The following is a 20,536-nucleotide window of genomic DNA, read 5'->3' on the forward strand; positions in this document are numbered from 1 at the left end:
GATGTGGACGTTGCTGGCTAGGCAGCATTTATTGTCCATCCCTAATTGCCCAGATGGCAGTTAAGAGTCAACCACATTGCTGTGGGTCTGGATTCACATCTAGGCCAGACCAGGTAAGGATGGCAGTTTCCTACCCTAAAGGACATTAGTGAACCAGATAGGTTTTTTCCTGACAATTGACAATGGATTCATGGTCATCATTAGATTCTTAATTCCAGATATTTATTGAACTCAAGTTCCACCATCTGCCATGGCGGGATTCAAACCTAGGTCCCCAGAACACTATCTGGGTCTCTGGATTAATAGTCTAGCAATAATACCACTAGGACATCACCTCCCACTTTGTGCTAGCTTTCTGTGTTTTATACACAAGTAACCTCCCAATCTCTTTGTATTTCAGCTTTTGAGAGTTTCTCTCTATTTAAGTAATATTCCATTGTTTTGTTCGCCTGTCCAAAATTAACAACTTCATATTTTCCCACATTTTACCTCCCTCCCTTTTTGAATAGAGGTGTCACATTGGCAGTTTTCCAATCCTCTGGTACTTTTGAAAAAATACAAAAAATGCATCCACTATCTCTGTAGCTACCTCTTTTAGGATGCTGGATGCAAACCATGAGGGCCAGGGGATTTATCTTCCTTTAGGCCCATTTGTTTGTCTAATACTATTCCTTTAGTGATAGCAATGGTGCATAATTCCTCTTCCATATTCTTTAGTATAACTGAAATGTTTGCAATATCTTCCACTGTAAAGACTGATGCAAAATATTTGTTTAACTCCCCGGCCATTTCTTTAATCACCAAAACTTCATTTCCTAAAGGACCTATGCTCACTTTGATATCTCTCTTCTTCCTCATTGTTAGTTTTTATATTCCTCACTAGTATTGTGCATTTATAATTGAGTCTACACTTTATCCCAAGCCAGTAATTCTCTACTTAAGTAATATTCTATTATTTTGTTCTACTTTACAAAATTAACAGCTTCATATTTTCTCACATTATACTCCATTTGCAAATTTTTGGCCCGTTTGCTTAAACGATCAATGTCACTTTGTAAACTGTTTGTATTCCTCTCACAACCTGTCTTTCCATCTATTTTAGTGACTGCAAATTTAGCTTTAGTACTTTTCTGAGGAAGGGTCACCGGACCCGAAATGTTAACTCTGTACTTTCCTTCACAGATGCTGCCAGACAAGCTGAGCTTTTCCAGCAACTTTGTTTTTGTTCCCGATTCTTTCCTGAGATTTGGCAGTCTGAGGCTTTATGAAATGGAAGCCTCACTTTCTCAGTTTTGAATTCCACATTCTCTTCCTCTTAAGCCAATATTCCATTTGTCTTCTGAAGAAGGGTCACTGACCTCCACACATGCTGCTAGATCTGCTGAGTTTCTCCAGCTTTTTATGTTTCTATTCTGTTTGTATTTTTGATTACTTTTTGTCCCCAAGAAACTGGATCTAGTTGCCCATTTGTGCTCTCCAGGATACCCCTTAGAGTAAATGTAATACTTGAGCTTAAAGTAAATGAAAGGATAGTGATTTTATGGAAAGAAAGAACTTGCACATATATAGTACCTTTTATGAAGCTAGGTTAGTCAATATTGGCCAAGACACTGTGGACAACAAACTCGTTTTTCTATGAAAAGCATTATCTGAGAGAACAGATCGGAACATGTTTCACCTTCTCAGCTGGAAGACAGAACCTTCATAGTACAGCACTCAGGTCTTTCATCATTAAAATATATGTCTCACTCTTCACCATTGAATAGCTATTATATTTGTACGTGTAGACCCACATCCCTTTTTGAAATACTAACAGGAACGGTGTATTACGGCTGTTCACAAACTGTAAAATAATGAGAAAGCCTGATTCATTCATAACAAACAAACATTTCCATTCCCTTTCTCAGAATCATTGCTGCAGATATTTCTGGTTACATGAGCAAGAAGTGACAGCTGGTATACCATGCTGCAGACAGTATTAACTTGAGGTCATGAAGCCAGAAATAGGCAGCCAGCCTTGATTAAGGCATTTATTTAATAGCTACCTCATTATTACTCAAATGTTGCAGAGAAATTTTCAGAGAGAACAACACAAAATTATCCCTTGAACACAGTTAAAGTAATGACATGTTTAGGGCATTTGTTGCATCCATAAACTGAATGGGTGGAATCTTATCGGGATCTGGACTGTGGAGAGATTTATAGCAGAATTGGACAGAAGTCCGTTGAGGCCCAATTTGACTTCCGGGGCACCGCTTAAGCTTTTGTCAAGCAGTGCAATGGTTTCTCTCCAGGCATCAATGACTTGCCCAGCTAAGGAGGTTTGTTGTTGTTAAACCCTTTATTAACGCCACAAATCGTTTCATTGATATTCAGCTTCATACCTTACCAAACATAAGTTCAACATTGAGAAACGCTGACATGGAAAACAGAGCAAGCAGCTGGCATGTTGGATACCAGGCACCGATTGATATCTCAGGATGAGCTATATGGGCTGCACCACACACCACACATCCACGGGCATCCACTATGTGCCAGCCTCTAGGACCCCTCTTAGTACATTCCTGATCCATTCACAAAATGTTCCTGCACCTCAATGCTGTACCGTGGGCAGCACTGGTAGCTATCATTGTAATGCTGCAGCAAACTGCACCACTGTGTGCTCAGGGACATCCACCGAGCTCCTGGATTGGATCAAGCTGCATCTCCAGGCTCTTTACTTGCTATTATAGAGCTCACTCACTCTAAGCCCTTGTCTTTTTGCCCTTTGGCCTCTCAGCCAGAGCTATTCACCACTACTACTTCTGCTTTGCCATGCCATTTTAGTGCAGACACAAAGCCAGGAAGACCATCTTGATTGTCAGAAAGCCTCAGTCATCAAGGGCAATAGTCTTTAACCAGCGGAACCTGGCACAGTTAATCAAGAGCAGGCATTGATCCCAATCCAAGGGCTTGGACACAATCTATCAGCCTCTCCGGGCAGTCATAGCTGGGATCCACTCCCCAAAAGGGGTGCAGAGCCAAACGTTGGGCAGCCTACCATCATCGTCACTCTTTGCACCCTCTTGTGGGCTGATTTCCTCCTGCATTGAGAGAGAGAGGAAGGTATTAAGGGAGGTGGTGGGTGGCGCAGCTGTTATTATTGGTGCAGGTAGGCAGATGGCCTAAGTGAGTGAGTAGGCCCTGCAGAGAGCATGAAGGGTGAGTAATAGGAGGCAGTTGAGTGTTTGACAGCAGGTGAGTGATGATGTTGTGGGCAATAGTGGTAGAGCATGAGCCCTGGTGGGACATGGGTACAGTAGCAGGGATGGAGAGAGTGTGTGATATCAGACAGAAGATGGTGGCACTTACGTCGGTGGAGTGGAGAAGATCATTGATCTTCTTCCTGCATCACTGCACATTCTGCCAATGGTTGAGATTGTTTTAAGTCAAATGGCAACAGGCTGGTATGATCTGGTGACATGGCTTCCATTGCTGGTCCCTGGGGAAGAGGAAATTCCATGAAAGCAGCAGCTCATCCAGCAGGACCTCCAGGACTCTGCACACATAGCAGACGCCAGTTTTCATCATGCCTTTTCCAGGACAAACGTCAGAAACGTGTCAGGCAGCTCTGGACTGATAGTGTTCATCCAGTTGCACAACAGTTGGTGCGAGCACAAGGGATGCCAGCAAATTCCTGGAAATCAATGAATGGTGCCTTGTTCCAGTCCATGATAAGATGGGGCAAAATTGGATGGGCAGAATGCCATAGGAGAGGAATAGATAATTAATGAAGAGAGCTTGGTATGATATGGACTGAAACTCATTAGGCCTCGCAGCAGAAAACCCTCCAAAAAACTGGACACAACAGGCACTTAGCCCACAAAAATGTAAGATTCAGCCCAGAAAATCTAAAATAGATCGAACGTTTACAGCTGATGACATTCATTCAAGCAATGATCTCCCATCAAAACAAAAATACTACAGATACAGGGACTCTGAAATGGGAATAGAAAACACTGGATATAGTCAACAGGTCTGACAGCAGAAACTTAGAAGGAAAGAAATAACCTTTCAGATTGATAATGTTTTGCCAGAATCGGGAAAAGTTCATCAACCAGAATTAGGTTTCTCACTTCTCCAGTGTTGCTTGATATGCTGCGTATTTTCAGCATTTTGTATTTTTATTTAATTGTCTTCTGGTTAACTGGCTAAATCTCCAGAAATATCTTTGATAATAATATTTTTATGGTGCTCAATGTATAGAGTCACGTAAATTGTTTTAAGATTTTTCTTTTTTTTATTGATTGACGGGATGAGGGTGTCGCTGTCTAGGCAGCATTTATTGCCTATCCCTAATCATCCAGAGGGCAGTTAAGAGTCAACCACATTGCTGGAGTCACATGTAGGCCAGACCTGGTAAGGATGATAGTTTCCTTCCCTAAAGGACATTAGTGAACCAGATGGGTTTTTCATAACAATCGACAATAGATTCACGGTCATCATTAGATTCTTAATTCCAGATATTTACTAAATTCAAATTCCATCATTGCTGTGGTGGGATTAGAACTCAGGTCTCCAGAACATTGTCTGGGTCTCTGGATTAACAGTCTGGTGATGATAGCACTAGGCCATCACCTCCCCATCATTCTTACCAACTTACTTCTGTTTTATCTTATGAATGCAATACTTCACGGTTTAGTGAGCTAGGCTGGGGAGAGGCCTGTATCAATGCTTTCTGTTCATGTCGAAAACAGTGAGCCTATAAGATATAATCTCCTGTACCCCTACATGTAGAGGCAGCTATATTAGGCCACGATAAAATTCTAGATATTTCTTGTGGTTTTTTCTGGGAATTACTTCTTAATTGTATTGGTATGGCATAGAAAACACAGTTGGTAATCTGTGTTCAAATACATACCACAGCCTTATGATATTCCCTTGTCCAATGCTTTCGTGGTGGCACTGACAAATTAAAAATAAATAGTTAGATATTTGTGTTAAACTCCTGGACAAAAAGATGTCTGCAGGATGTGCTAAACTTTTATGCTCTAATCACAGCAGTTGCACTTTGCAGATAATAGTGATTAATGTTACTCTCATCATTTCCTCTGGGTCAGAATCTTTTCTCAATGACAGCCATGAGAAAAGCTGACAGAATGAACAAGTTAGCCCCAGAGTTCAGCAGTGTTGACTGGGCACAATTCCACAATACCAAATAAAAACCCAAAGAACTGCAGATGCTGTAAATCATAATCGTTCTGAGGAAGAGTCACTCGACCCGAAACGTTAACTCTGATTTCTCTCCACAGATGCTGCCAGACCTGCTGAACTTTTCCAGAATTTCTGTTTTTGTTCCACAATACCAAAATATTTAACAGCAGTGAGAAAGGTATTGAGCACCAACAGAAACTAGGAAATTGACAGAAGGTGCAGCGACAGTGATGGGCTTTGAAGGGGCTATTTATTTTATTTAGAAAATTTAGGCTGGATTTCATCAGGGCAGAAACATTGCTCTGCTGAAAACAGGTCCTGAGCAAATGTGGATCAGTGGCTGAGACTCCTAACAGATTTTACTTGTTTTTTTTTCCTTTATTCATTCACGGGATGAGGGCATCTCTGGCTAGGCAGCATTTATTGCTCATCCCTAATTGCCCAGCAGACAGTTCAGGGTGAACCACGTTGCTGTGGGTCTGGAGTCACATGTAGGCCAGACCAGGTAAGGCTGGCAGTTTCCTTCCCTAAAGGACCTTAGTGAACCAGATGGGTTTTTCCTGACAATTGATTCGCGGTCATCATTAGATTGTTAATTCCAGATATTTATTGAATTCAAATTCCACTATCTGCCATTGCGGGATTTGAACCCAGGTCCCCAGAACATTATCTGGTTCTCTGGATTAACAGTCCAGCAATAATACCACTAGGCCATCGCCTCTTATTTGAGGATGGTGGAAATGTGGAGGTTTGTGGGGTTGTACAGTCAGAGATCATAAGGGTCTAAGAGTTAGGTTGGAACTGGATGGCAGAGATTGGTCAACACAGTGTGGAGCTGGAGTAACACAGCAGGTCAGGCAGCATCAGAGGAGCAGGAAAGACAACATTTCGGGTTGGGACTGATGAAGGGTCCCGAGCCAAAACGTCAACTCTTGTGCTCCTCTGATGCTGCCTGATCTGCTGTGTACCTCCAGCTCCACACTGTGTTGACTCTGACTCCAGCATCTTCAGTTCTTGCTATCTCTGGCAGAGATTTCTGCAGTGTGCGGAGAACCAAATGAAGGGTGCTAGAAAAGTGAAACTAGAAACTATAGCTAAAAGATACAGTGGAGACTGTAAGTATATAAGGGTAGAATGGAAGTAAATTCGATGATGGGGTGCAAAGGTTTGAAAACGATTTCAAGGTTAAATTGAGCACCGATAGGTTCAGACTGGGTGAGCACTGGTATTGGTCATGCAGCAGGAGAGAAACATGATGCACATGATGTAAAAGCAGAAATAATGGAGAAACTCACTAGGTCCGGCAGCACCTGTGGAGAAAAAGCAGAAATAGATCCTTCTGATGAAGAGTCACTGGACACAAAAGATTTACTCTACTTTCCCTCCACAGGTGCTAGCAGAACTGCATTTCTCTAGCAATTTCTATTTCTGATTTGGACTTCCAGCGTCTGGAGTTTTATTATTATGCAACTTTTGGTGGTATAGCTTTGGACTTGATAGAGCCTCATTCACAGTGTGTTATCAGATAGGAACTGACAGGACAACTTGAGGAGGAGTTGGAGCTTTGCAGCTAAGCACAGTTTGGTGTTATCTTCCTAAGCGTGGAAAGACATCTTATATGTATGGACATTAACACAGAGGAGAAACATTTCAATGAGAAAAAAGGACGGAGCCTAGAATGCAAACATAACGTACTCCCACAGTGAGAACAGAGATAGAAGGAGAAGCTGTTGATAGAGATCCTGCTCATTTTGGAACTGGAAGAACTGGACACACAAGAGAGACCAAGTTCACAGAAATCAATAGAATAGTGAGATCAGTCCCCAGAAGAGGCATTGGTGGTTTTATTTATTGTAATCAGTGAACAAAAGTACTTCGCATAATAGGGAGTTATGGAACTTGTAGGTGCTGAGTTGGATAGAGGCAACTGAAGGAAGGAGTTAGTTTTGCCCCTGTGGAGATTAGGATTCTAGAAGTTTATAATTCAAATGCCCCAGTAAACAAGAATAGAGATTGTCATGCACAATCAAATCACATTTGTTTCTCTGGCCAGCACACATATTGAGTGCTGACTGCTGATTTAAATGATTAAAGTGAGCAGCCAGCTCTAAATGATGGTTGAGTGGCTGCATACCTGAGTAGGGGCTACAGAACCGTAAGAAGCCAGTCTGAATTCAAACTAGCCTGCGTTACTTAAAGCTAGTCTGAAAGACCAGTTGCACTTTGGCTAGGTAAGAGCTGGAAGTCATGCTTGAAATGAATCTGACCTGGCAGAGGGACAAGAATGTCACAATATGATGGAGAATGGGCCTTAAGGTGAGACTCCATCGTCAGTCGGTGATTTGGAGATGAGCAGTCATCTATTCACAGGACACACTTCAGACACACATTGCAATGACAAGGGGAGTAAATTGCAGTTGTGATCAATGTCAGTATTATAGCACTAAGGACCTGGTTGTGGCTGCAAGAAACTCATTGACTTTAAACAAGTGAAGGTCAAAGAGTGCATCTTTACTGCAAGCTACACACCCACATCTCACAGGCTGCACACACTGCCAGTTAATCAACCATGGCAGGCACATCATCTAATATATTTGCATCAAACTCACCAAAATGTCCTTTTCACTTGAAGGACAAAGAGGTGTAGACCAGAGGCAGCAACAGCTACTCAGCAGAGATAGATATGGTAGGTATGGCTGTATCCCAATAAAAGCAGTAGTGGTTGCCATCATTAGAGTGGACATGATTGAGGCTGTGCTGAGCAGTGGAGCTAAAATAATAATAATTATTAGGATATCCCCATCTCTAATCCATCTCCTCACAGCCCACTTCTGCCTCTTCCAACAATCTATTCACATTTACAAGCTGTAGATAGCTTAAATTTTCATCTCTTGCGTTAACACCTCTCCATTGCCCTTGTATCTTTCTTCTTTTGGATAGCCATGAATGGCAACCTGGTCTGGCACTGTTGCAGGAGCAAGAAGTAAAAGAGGAAGACGTGACAGAAGAAAAGTCTCTCTCACACTTCCAGCCACTACGTCCGATATTGGCACTGTGCATATTCAAGGGTAACTTAAAGGCAGGATCAGCATGTGCTGTAACATTGAGTGCAGATGGCCTGCGTGCAAGGTGGAGGAAAAAGTATGGTTAGTCCCTATCTGCCACACATGAATTCAGCAGTAAACGACTCAGATGACGACTTTAGTGGAGCCATACAATAAAAGATTTGGTACACACCTAAATTATTGGTGTATTGCTAGACCTGCTAACAGTCACTGTCAAGAAGTGGAGAAGGCTTGATGCAAGACTTTGTGCAGAACTTGGTGATCCTCCTCTCCACAGCTTAGAAGTGATGAACTCCTGCAAGATGCAGTGTCTAAAGGCAGGCGTAGCTTCCATAGCAGCAGCAGTTTCTGAGTGCTGTTGTTAAAGTCCACACTGAAGTCACGGCAAGCTCAGATGTGGCTCTGAGTACCAGTGCTCAAAGTGGCTTTCAGAGTCTTACAGCATTCAACCAAACCGTCCTTCACATAAGGCCAGGATTGCTGAGGTCTCGCACCTGGGATGTGACTGTGGTTGAAGCTGCCCTCCTGGTCACAATATTTATCTTCCCATGCCTTACTGTTGCTTAACAGAGGCCGCTAGGTCAGAGCTACTTGAGATTATCATGTAGTCTGCAGACCCCCACTGAAAGTCAGCAACCTTTTGTCAGTCAAGCTGAAGCCACTGGATTAGCACTGCCAAGTAGGACTTGTTCAAACTAAGGCACACTTAGCTAAGGCTAAGGAAGGCAAGCACTAATGCGATACACCAGGATAATCAGTTGACCTTTGTATGTAACAATGGATAATCAATAAAGTTATTTTTTCTCTAAACCATAATTTCAGAACTGCACGCTGTTCCCATCAGAAATGTTGACCACTCCTTTTAAAATTAGTATCAACTGTGATGACTTTATAAGGAAATGGTGATTTGGTCAATCGTATTTGCGCTGTTTAATCCAAAACACATTCCACTTCTGGTTCCATCTTGCTCTGCTTTAAATAGTTATTCACTTTCCTTTAAAATAAGCATAGGTCTCTGCTTCAACCACTCCCGGCAGTGATGCATTTCATGCTCCAACAACATTTTGTGCAAAAGAAATCTCCTAACCTGTTTCTTCATTCTCTGAATGAAAAATTCCCATTGATAGTTGTTGTCATGTTCTCTAAACTAGGAGGAAATGTTTTATTTACTTATCAGAAATCTACATAAATTTTAAAAAATGCTTTCTTTGCCTTCCATACTCTTGGAATGTTTCTCAAATATCTCAAATGTTTCCTCGCAACTGTAGTATTATTCTGTTTTTATTGCCTAAGACTAGGATTGGTTGCAACAAATTGGTCACTATTCTAACCGTCGCCTTATAACTGCATTATTAACTATAGCATAACTTCTTTATGTCTATAGTTTGTGCTACTGGTTATAAAACTCAAATACTAATTACATTTCTATGGCTTTATCTATTTTCATGTGAGTTTGAAGGAATTATTAACTCAACTTACAACCATGTTCTTCACTGTCTTTCCAATGGATATATGCTGTCAAGCTGTGCTTGGGCTTTTAAAATGTTTTAGTTCAGACTTTCCTATGTTGCATCTCACCTACATGGCACATTTCAGTAATTCATCCATGTAGTACTGAAATATTTTACAATATACTATGTTGCTTTTTCTATTTTTCCATTTCCCTTTTTCTATTGTTAACAAATTTGGACTTACTTTATATGTCCATTTCCAAATTTTACACATATATTAAGAATACATGACTCCAGAACTGATCCCTGACATTTTGGATTTCCAACCCTTTTCCATTGTACCACATGTATTCAAGGTCATGGCCCTCAGGTACAGAAGTGGGAACTATAGTGAAGAAAGTAGAAGGGTAAAAGACCATGAGGGATTTGATAGGGAAAAAAGTGTTGAAAGTGGAACTAAAGGAGATATTTAGCTCATAAGCTGAGTATATTGGCAAAAGTAGAAGGTCAGGAGCTGAAGTGGCAGACAAAATGAACCTGGGATTGGAAAATATATTAGTGAAAGTATCTGACATGAAGTTGTTTCCATAGTTGCAGGGTAGATTGATTATATGTGGGCTCAGATATGTAGCTGTTGAAGAAGATGAGGAAATGATTAGCAATGGTTCCATCAATTATGAAAACCGTGGAGTGAATGAGGTCTCAAGTGAGGGTGAGGATGCATGGGACTCTAGTAGAAAGTTTACATACGTGACCCTAGGTAATATCCTGAAGGGCAGGCATAGAAATCTATAACATTCTAACAGGACTAGACAGAGTAGATGCAGGAAAGATGTTCCTGGGAGTTCAGAATCAGGGATCACATTCTAAGGGTAAGGGGTAAATCATTTAGATTGCAGATCATAGAATCCCTACAATGTGGAAATAAGCCCTTCAGCCCAACAAGTCCACACCGACCCTCAGAGCATCCCACCCAGACCCATCCCCCTATAACCCACCTAATCTACACATCACTGAACACTATGGGCAATATAGCATGGCCAATCCACCTAGCTTTGAGATGAGGAAATATTTCTGGACCCAGAAAGTGGTGAGCCTGTGGAATTTGCTACTGCAGAAAGCAGAGAAGGCCAGAATGCTGTGTGATTTCAAGAAGGAGTTAGGTATAACACTTTGGGCTAACGAAATCAAAGGATGTCAGGGAGAAGTGGGAACAGCCTATTGAGTTGGATGATCAGCCATGATCATAATGAATTATGAACAGGCTAAAACAGCCAAATGGCCTACTCTTGGTCCTATTTTCTATGCTTCTATATGCTGACTAGAAACTGATGGTGGTAAATATAGACAAATTGTGGTAAATATGTTTCTTAATGTTAAGCTCATGGGAAACATCAATGTCATCATGCCATCCAAAACATGCAAAAATTTAAATTATCTGTCCTCAGGAATCAAGTGGCTAAGCATTATTGGTTAAAATTGATACAGGGCAACTGTCATTGATTACTGGACCATTATTATTAACATGATATTCAGTCCTATTGCTGAAATTTTGCCAGAGTCCATTGCCTTTGCAGTATCCAATATCTTCAGCTGTTTCTTGATACCATATGGACTGGATTGAATTAGCTGAAAACTGGTATTTGTGATGCGGGGAACTGCTGGAGGAGGCCAATATGGATCATCCACTTGACACTTTTGGCCAGAGATAATGCAAAAGACAAGACTGAAGCATTTGCAATAGATGTCCTGGGCTCTGCCCTCATTGAGATGGAGCTATTTTTGGAATCTCCTCCTCCTGTTAGTTGTTTGATTCAATCATTCATAGCTGGACGTGCAGAGTGGTGTTAATGGTAGAATGGAGGATTTGCAAGGCCATGAGATTGCAGATTGTGGTTGAACACAATTCTGCTGCCAATTGCTTGCAGTGCCTTGTGAATGCCTAGTTTTGAGTTGTTTAGATCCTTTGCTATCTGTATAGTTTGTCGTGCCAGTAGTAGTGCACTGCAGCTCTCCCAGATTTTGATGCGGGCCCCCAGATATTCATAAAGGATTTTCCATTATTGCTTCCAGTACCTGAAACCCAGAGATCTATCCATCTTTAAACCTTTTTTCAGACTTAGTAGTGGATTGATACATTCTGAGTGGCATCTGAGAGGACATTTAAAAGTCAACCAAATTGCGATGGGTCTGGAGTCATATGTAAGCCAAACCAAGAAAGCAAGGACATTAAACTCAATGATATAAGAGAACAGACTTTTTTTATAACAATCAATAATGGTTTAATAGTTGCCATTAAACTAGCTTCTAATAAAAGATTGACCAACTGCTATGGTCAGATTGGAACCTATGACTCTAGACTATTAGGATGGACTAACTGTCTAATGGCATCATCTCCTACCAACTGGCTGGCTGTATTCTAATTCTTCAAAATGATTAAACTCTGTCTGCATGCCTGCATATCAGATAACAGAACAGTCAAACTATTCTGTGACATTGTGGATCTTCCTTTTGTTCTGAGCCTAGACAATGACTGTGAGCAATCCTTTCTTGGTTGGGAAGTATTGCAACCCACAACACAGCCTGCTGTTATGTTGGACTCCTGTATGGGAGATGGAGGTACTTCTAATGTGCTGAGGCTCTACAGGTAATACCTAGTGGTATTATCGCTGGACTGTTAATCCAGAGACCCAGATAATGTTCTGGGGACCCGGGTTCAAATCCCACCATGGCAGATGGTGGAATTTGAATTCAATAAAATATCTGGAATTAAGGATCTAATGATGACCATGAATCCATTGTCGATGGTTGGAAAAACCCATCTGGTTCACTTATGCCTTTAGGGAAGGAAATCTGCCACTCTTACTTGCACTCCAGACCCACAGCAAGTGGTTGACTCTTAGGGATGGGCAATAAATGCTGCCTGGCCAGTGACTCCCTCATCCCGTGAATGAATAAAAAAAAAACACCAATTGTATGCAAGATATCGTAGAAACATAGAAAATAGGAGCAGGAGTAGGCCATTTGGCCCACTGAGCTATTCAATATGATCATGGCTGATCATAGCATTCTGAAAACAATGTTCTGTCAGTACCAATTAGAAGGCAGAATGATTAATCTAGTGGATAGCTTGTTTAGAGTGGTGGTCACACAGCAGCTCAAGGGGCTAGAGGAAAGAAGGGAATGGATGGCCACTAGACAGACCAGAAAGAGCAGGCAGTTAGTCCAGAAGTCTCTTGGGGTCCCATTCACGAAGCAGTATTTCATTTTGGAAGCTGATGAGGGTGCTGGTACCTCAGAGGAATGCAGTCAGAGCCAAGCTTCTGGCACCACAAGAGCCTTGACGGTGCGGGTGGGGAGGAAGAAGAAAGGAAGAGAAATAGCGGTAGTGGATTCTTTAGTCAGGGGATCAGACAGGTGTTTCTGTGGCCGAAGACATGACACCAGGATAGTGTGTTGCCTCCTTGATGCCAGGGTCAGGGATGTCACTGAACGGCTGCAGGGTACCCTGCAAGGGGAGTTTGATGAGTTAGAGGTCGTGGCACATGCTGGTACTAACGATATGGACAAAGTAAGGAATGAGGTCTTGCATCAAGAATTCAGAGAACTAGGCAGTAGGTTAAAAAAAAAGGACTTCGGCAGTTGTAATTTCTGGATTAGTCCCAGTGCCACATGCTAGTGAGTTTAGAAACAGGAAAATAGGATAGATGAATGGGTGGCTCAAGGGTTGGTGCAAGAAGGAGGGCTTTAGATCCCTGGATCACTCGGATTGTTTTTGGGGAAGATGGGACATGTACAAATGGGATGGTCTGTACCTGAACCACATTGGGACCAATATCCTTGTAGGTAGGTTTGCTAGTGCTGTCGGGCGGACTTTAAACTAATCTGGCAGGGGAGGGGACGCAGAATATCGATGAAACAAGGACACATCATGCTACAGTAAAGGATGCAAGTTACAGTGAGTTCAACTATGTTAAGGGAGTAAGGCAAGGCTGGATGGTCTTTACTTTAATGCCAAGAGTGTAATAGATAAGACCGATGAGTTAATGGTGTGGATTGACAAATGGAAGTATGATATTGTTGCTATCACAGATACGTAGTTGAGGGAAGGGCTGGACTGCCAACTCAACATTCCAGGGTATAGGATCTTTAGGCAAGGCAGAGGAGTGTGGTGTAGCACTATTAATTAAGGAGTCAGTTACTAGATAAGGAAAGATGATATCTTGAATGGTCCTCAAATGAGGATTTGTGGGTAGAATGTAGGAATATTAAGGAGGCAACTGCTTTACTCGGAGTGTATTATAGGTTCCCAAGGAGTCAGCGGGAAATAGAGGATCAAATATGTAGACAGTTCACAAAGGTGTGTAAGAGTAATAATTGAGTAATTATATTAGGGGAATTCAACGTTCCCAACGTAAATTGGAATGTTTATAGCATTAAGGATTTAGAGGGGTTTGATTTCTTGAAATGCATCCAGGAGAGTTTTTTGTAACAATATGTGCAAGGCCCAGCAAGGATGGCACAGTGCTGGATCTGGTTCTGGGGAAAGAAGCTGGACAAGTGTTCAATATGGCAGTGGGGGAGCATTTAGGCAATAGTGACCACAACACAATACAGAAAGGAAAAGGATGGCCTGCAAAAGATGGCTTTGGATTGGGGGAAGGCAGATTTTACTAAAATAAAGCAGGATCTGGCCACAGTAGATTAGGAACAGCTCCTTGTGGGTAAGTCTACTGTGGAGAAAATGGGAGATGGGGGATTTCAAAAAGAAGCTGGGGAGAATATAGGTCCAACATGTACCTTTTAGAGGGAAGTGTAGGAACAATAAGTTCAGAGAACCCTGAATATCTGGGACAATTCAGAACTGGACACAGAAGAAGAGTAGCGCTTTTAGCAAATCCAAAGGGAGCAATTTAGCTGCATCCCTAGAGGGATACAGGAAGTACAGGAGGGAACTTAAGAAAGCAATTAGAAGAGCAAAAAGAGGACATAAAAAAGGACTTAGAAACAGGATTAGGGAGAATCCTAAGATATTTTATAAATATAATAAAGGGGAGAGGTTAACCAGGGAAAGAGTTAGAATCAGAGTGGACAGAGTGAACAGATAGCAGCTGTATACCTTGATTGAAGAGTCGATCTCGAGAGGATATAGTCTTAGGGTAAGGGGCAGAAGATTCAGAGGAGATGTGGGAAAAGATTTTTTCACTTAACAGGTGGTGGGAATCTGGAATGCACTGCCTAAGAAGGGAATGGAGGCTGGGAACCTTACGACCTTTAAAAAATATTTGGATGAGTACTTCAAATATCATAACATTCAAGGATATAGGACAAGTGCAAGAAATTGGGATTAGTGCATTTTTAGTGGTACTTACGTCGGAAGAGACTCGATGGGCTGAAGGGCCTTTTCTTCACTGTGTGAATCTATGAATTTAATTGTTGACCATTTCTTGGAAACTACCTTTTGTCAGGTGTGTAATCCATCTCGAGAGGAAGTTCAAAATGGGTTACCCAATTTGGCAGCTCCTATACACTGCTTTCCTGGTTTCTTTTCAAGTTCAAGGATTAGAAAATCATACAGAAGGCAAAATGCAAATTCATTTTTTACTGCTGCTCAACTAATTTATCCTCTATGTGTCTAAAAAGGTACCATATTACTATCTTGATGTGAGCATATGTAAAATGACTTGTGTTGCAGAGACTAAAGTCATCAGTTTGTTGGCAAGTAAGAAAAAAACACAGCAGCACCTGGAAGATTCTGTTGCTGGATGAGTGACTGATATTGATACTTTAGGTCATTTAAAACATACAGACCAGTGCATATTACTGCAATTACAGCAGCTCATTTTCAATGGCACAGCTCAAAACGCTCAGCAGCAATTACACCCAAGTGTCACTGGATATCGGCTGGATATAATTATGCCTTGCTTAGCAGAATTTCCTGCACCTAGTATATAGTTGCCTTTAAAAAGGAATGAAATGTGCAGCACGTTTATCATGAAATGGCACATTTCAGGTTCTCAACTTCAATTTATACTCAAGGGAATCACTGATGAGGGAAAGGTAGGAGGCAAACCAAATCAGATCCAAAGACATGCAGCAATCCACATTCATCTCAGGTACCTCCTCATTAGCATACGAGCTGAGACCTCTGAACAAGTTCATTGTCATGTTTTGGAACATTATGTTAAGGATGCTATATAAATGCAGATTATGCTGTTTACTAACTGCTTGTGATGTCAGAGTATGTAAAGCAGGATAACCTAGAGAATCATTAAGAAAAAGACACTGGCATAATTTTAAAGGGAATCCATAAATGAAGATCACAACCATGTACTTGTTTGAGTTTGATTACCAATACTAGATTTGGATTTAATATAATTTAAATCTGTTTTCTTTGAACTGAGCAGAAAGGTACATCAGCCGTGACCTAGTTATTCTTTTCTATGTATTTAAAAGATCAAGGAGAGGCAGAGTTTTGACACAGTTTTCATACCAGACTCAGGTGCTCAAGGTAAACGAAATATCAAATGGAGACCTTTTTATATTTAGAGAGTGGGAGGTTCCATTACTCATTCCTGTCCTGCAACTCAGGAGTTTCATATTTCGATTCACATCATTCAACTATTGAATTATCCTGACATTAATAGCAACCAGAGAAGAATAATGCAAACTTTATTTTGGTGTTAAAATCAGTCAATGTTTTGGGGCTCACTGAGAAGGGTCTAATCTCTCTTCCTGCTCCCTCCCCATGTCTGAAGCTTCTTAACAGGAAGGTAAAAAAAAGCCAGCCATTCACCTTGCATTGGATCAAACACTCCACATTTATTCCATATGAACCTGTCTGCACTGATCAACGCACTGCATGTTGTTGCAAGGCAAGTGGATACTTTGTGTCAGGTATATAAAGTGCGGAGAGATAATCATCTTAATAAGATATTATGTATATATTAATAATAATATTAGTAAGTTCAGAATTCACTTAGCTATGCAACAGACAAATCCTTTAATAAAGCTGCTCCTATGTTTCAATTTTAACTAAATGACATTGTTACAGTAAAATACAGTGACTTCCTGTTTAGGTCTGAATGTTTATTTCAGCAATAAAAGACGATAAAGATAGTGCTACCAATGTGATAAACAGACAGCTGTTAGATTATTTGCTTGTAAATATACATGCCACATCTAAACTGCTTGTTCATCCATTTTCAGCACTGCATTTATAATAATGTTCTCTCTTATGACGGAATATGTTTAAAAAACTTACACAAAATTCTTTATTTTGTAGCATAAGCCCTGCTACCAAGGGTTCTGTAAAGGTTGCAATGAATTGCTGGCAGTCAATGCATCTTTCTAAAGATAAACATGTTTCCATCAAAGACTAATTAAAGAACCATTCAGCACTGATATTGTACTGGCACATTGCAAGCAAAATGATTTGATCAATGTCTCACACAGCAACATGGAGGTACTTGCTGAGAGGATCTTTTTGAAATGTCTCACAAAAACACACTTACAGAGGACACTGACAATTAAATGTTAATGGGAAAGGATTAATAGATTTATATTTTTTGTGGATTTGAGTGTGAAACGTTTACGTGAGCTAAGCTGGTATATAGCTTCACATCACCATGAAATCACATCACTGTGAAAAGCAAATAATAGGTTTTCAGTAATTCTATTGTTAACGCTCTGGCAGCATTTTAAAATGGAACTGAAATCCATTTGTAGAGATGTGGTAATCTTGCAATTTATTCTGTGTCACGTGCTCTGTTTTACTGCCAACACATAAAGGATATTACTGAATTTAACCATAAACTGAATGCATTTCGTGTTTAAAAAAATCTAAGAATAAGATTCACCTTGGATATTTTAGTAATGCAAAGGATCAGACTATATAAATCACATGCAATTTTTAAACAAGCATTTATAGAACACGGGTCAGAATTTCTTGGCAGGTTTGGTTTGGACATTTCAACCAGAATAAAACCAGTGATAAGCCATAGAGAAGTTTTATGATATCTGCGATAATTAATTTGAAAGAAGCAAAATGTAAGTGAACAAGTTAAAAAAACAAATTAAAGCTTAAAATGCTGCATTTAGGCAGAAGATCTCTGAACATGGGAAGTAGATAGCTAACATTTCATCCAAAAGGCACCACCCAAAATGTTCACTTTATTTTCTCTCTTTTCCATATTGGACATACCCCAATCTAATTGCAGCATTTGCTGTTCTTAATTCAGACTCTCAGTGTTAAAGGTCCTTCTTTCCATTGAGCTTTTTTAAATACTTTAGTTTAAGTGGTTGAGTTGGGAAGACTGTTGTCACCAATGCTGATAGAACTGGCTGCGCCAATAATCTGGAACTGTGTTTGTTTAACTCACTCACGATTAAAATAACCTATTTGGTGCAGTACTGCCCCCTGGAAATGATGATATCATTACTAAAGCTGTACAGAGCAAATCTCTGTTATAGCAATTGAAATCACCCATCATAATCACACAGAAAATAAGCTTAAACTTTTCATGCCTATTCAGTTGGGTGGTTTTTTAAATCCCTTGAAACATATTTAGAAAATCTATCGCTTTATAGTTTTGCACAGACTAACCTGTTAGGTTATTTACAGCTCACAAGACAATTGAGTGTATTATCCTCTTCATTCTTGTACTCTAACACCCACATTCTATGAAGTAATGAAGTCCTAACCTCACTCACACAAAGTAAGTATTATTCTACTCTTAGAGTTTCTGTCATCTCTGGAAAGAATAGTAGTAATAGTTGGCTATGACAAAAGACAGCGCTGTTAACCTTGAAGAAATGATGATTCCTTTTCACCAGAGTATTTAAAATATGATTGATGTTTCGTACATGCACAGCTTGCCATGAAGAGGTGGCTGGAAAGGGTTAAGTATAGTCTAATTTATTTTCTTATATTTTACTGCACTGTTATTCAGTTCAAAACTGAAACTGTGATTTGGTAATTTGATGAGAGTTATTTATTTTCTGTTTCAATAAGAGGCTCCTTGATAATCAGTCCAGAGAATTTGTAGCTGGTGGCACATTTTAGAGAATTGGCTATAATAGATCCTGGTAGAATTATTGAAATCTTATACATACTTCCTAGAAGTGCTCATTGTTTGATTATGCTTTATAAACAGAAACCATAAATTACAGCCAGATTACTTGGGACATTGATTACGGTGAGCAACAGCATTGCTACTTTAGAAGGATAGAGAGTGAATATATAGTATACGCACCATCTTATTGTATGTGCTGGCTATTCTCCGATGGTACTGTTCAGAGTCGAATATGCCTGTAACTGAGGTCACATTTTTGTTTTTAACTGCATGGCCAGCAATTTGATGTATTCAAATACTTGACTGTTTTAGAATCCAATGGAATGTAAATCAGATAAATTCTATAACGGGCATTCTATTCACTTAGCCAGAGAAATCCCTATGTTTTGAAGACTAAATATTACCCTCATCTCTGTGCTGTCTTACAAAATTATACTTTGCCTGTCTTCCTGCCATTAGGTCTGACTTTGAATTTAGCTGGCTCATGGAGGCAATTGAGTAGAACCTGAAGGTTAAGCTTCCCCACACATTGCTGTGTTTGTCTCCACTTTATGCATGGGATGACATGAATCATTTCTCCAAATGGAAACGAGCTTGATTAACAGACTTCCCTTTCAGGCATATGAGAAGCCAATCAGTGGATGCTACAGAATAAGGTAGGTTCAAGGCCAGCACTGGGATTATGAGGTAAAGGAAAGAAAGGAGATCTGTCTGGATCACAACAAGCATAATCAAGTTGTGCTTTTTTGTGCTGAACTGATCACTGTTCAGAATAATCCTGGAACACAAAGATAACACTGTACGTGCACATTTCTCCACTGCAAATGTAATTTGAAAGCCTTCCCCCTAATTCCTCCACTGACACCTCCAACAATATGAGCAAGAAACTCATGGATTCTTTGCCACCAAATTTGGAGCAATCCATTCAGTGACCTATGCTGCTTCCCTCCATTCTACCCATTGACCCAAACTTCCTTTAAGATTTTCCTCCATCCCAACCCAGAACTCATATACTTTTCTAGATTTTCTTCACTGTCTCCTCAAATCCTCTCTGTGTTCAACCTCTGGCTCCTTCAATGCTATTCCCATCAAACAACTAACTAGCCCATCTTTCCTTCCTGCCCTCCATGTCAGCTGATATTATTATTCACTGTCTTCAAGTACAAGCATCTCTGTCTTCTTCTGCTCTCAACATCCTCTTCATCAAAGTTCCAACACATCTTCAACTTTGCAAACTATTGCTCCGTCTTTAACCTTCTTTTCCTCTCCTTGAACATGCTGTCACATCTCAAATTCATACCCACATTGCCCAGAACATTTTCACTGCCGCATTATCAAAATGGCTCTTTATCAAAGTCCTTAGTGACATCCTACATTCAGTATTGCAATAGTTTGATAATAGGTTGTCTTGCTGATGGTTGCTGCTATTCAGCATCACTGCATAATTATCATTGTTGGAGTGTTCTTCCTCATTTTCTTCATAAATGATTGGTGTGCCATACATTGGTCTGAACTGGCATCTGTTCCTTTGAAATTTAGCACCATGATTAGTAATTACTTTGTATAGTCTAAGTGGGTTCCATATTTACTTTTTCTCTAAATTACATTCTGCCCATTGTGCAGCTTTGCTAGTTCTGTACCTACTTGCTTGGTGCTTTCACTCTCCTCTGTCTTTGAATAGGAATGCCCTGTGTCTCAGAATGGTTAGACAATTGATTCTTGGGAAAAGTAATTTTCACTTGCCTTCTAAGTA

The sequence above is a fragment of the Rhincodon typus genome, chromosome 2 (assembly GCF_021869965.1).
Source record: "Rhincodon typus isolate 14 chromosome 2, sRhiTyp1.1, whole genome shotgun sequence".
Lineage (NCBI taxonomy): Eukaryota > Metazoa > Chordata > Chondrichthyes > Orectolobiformes > Rhincodontidae > Rhincodon > Rhincodon typus.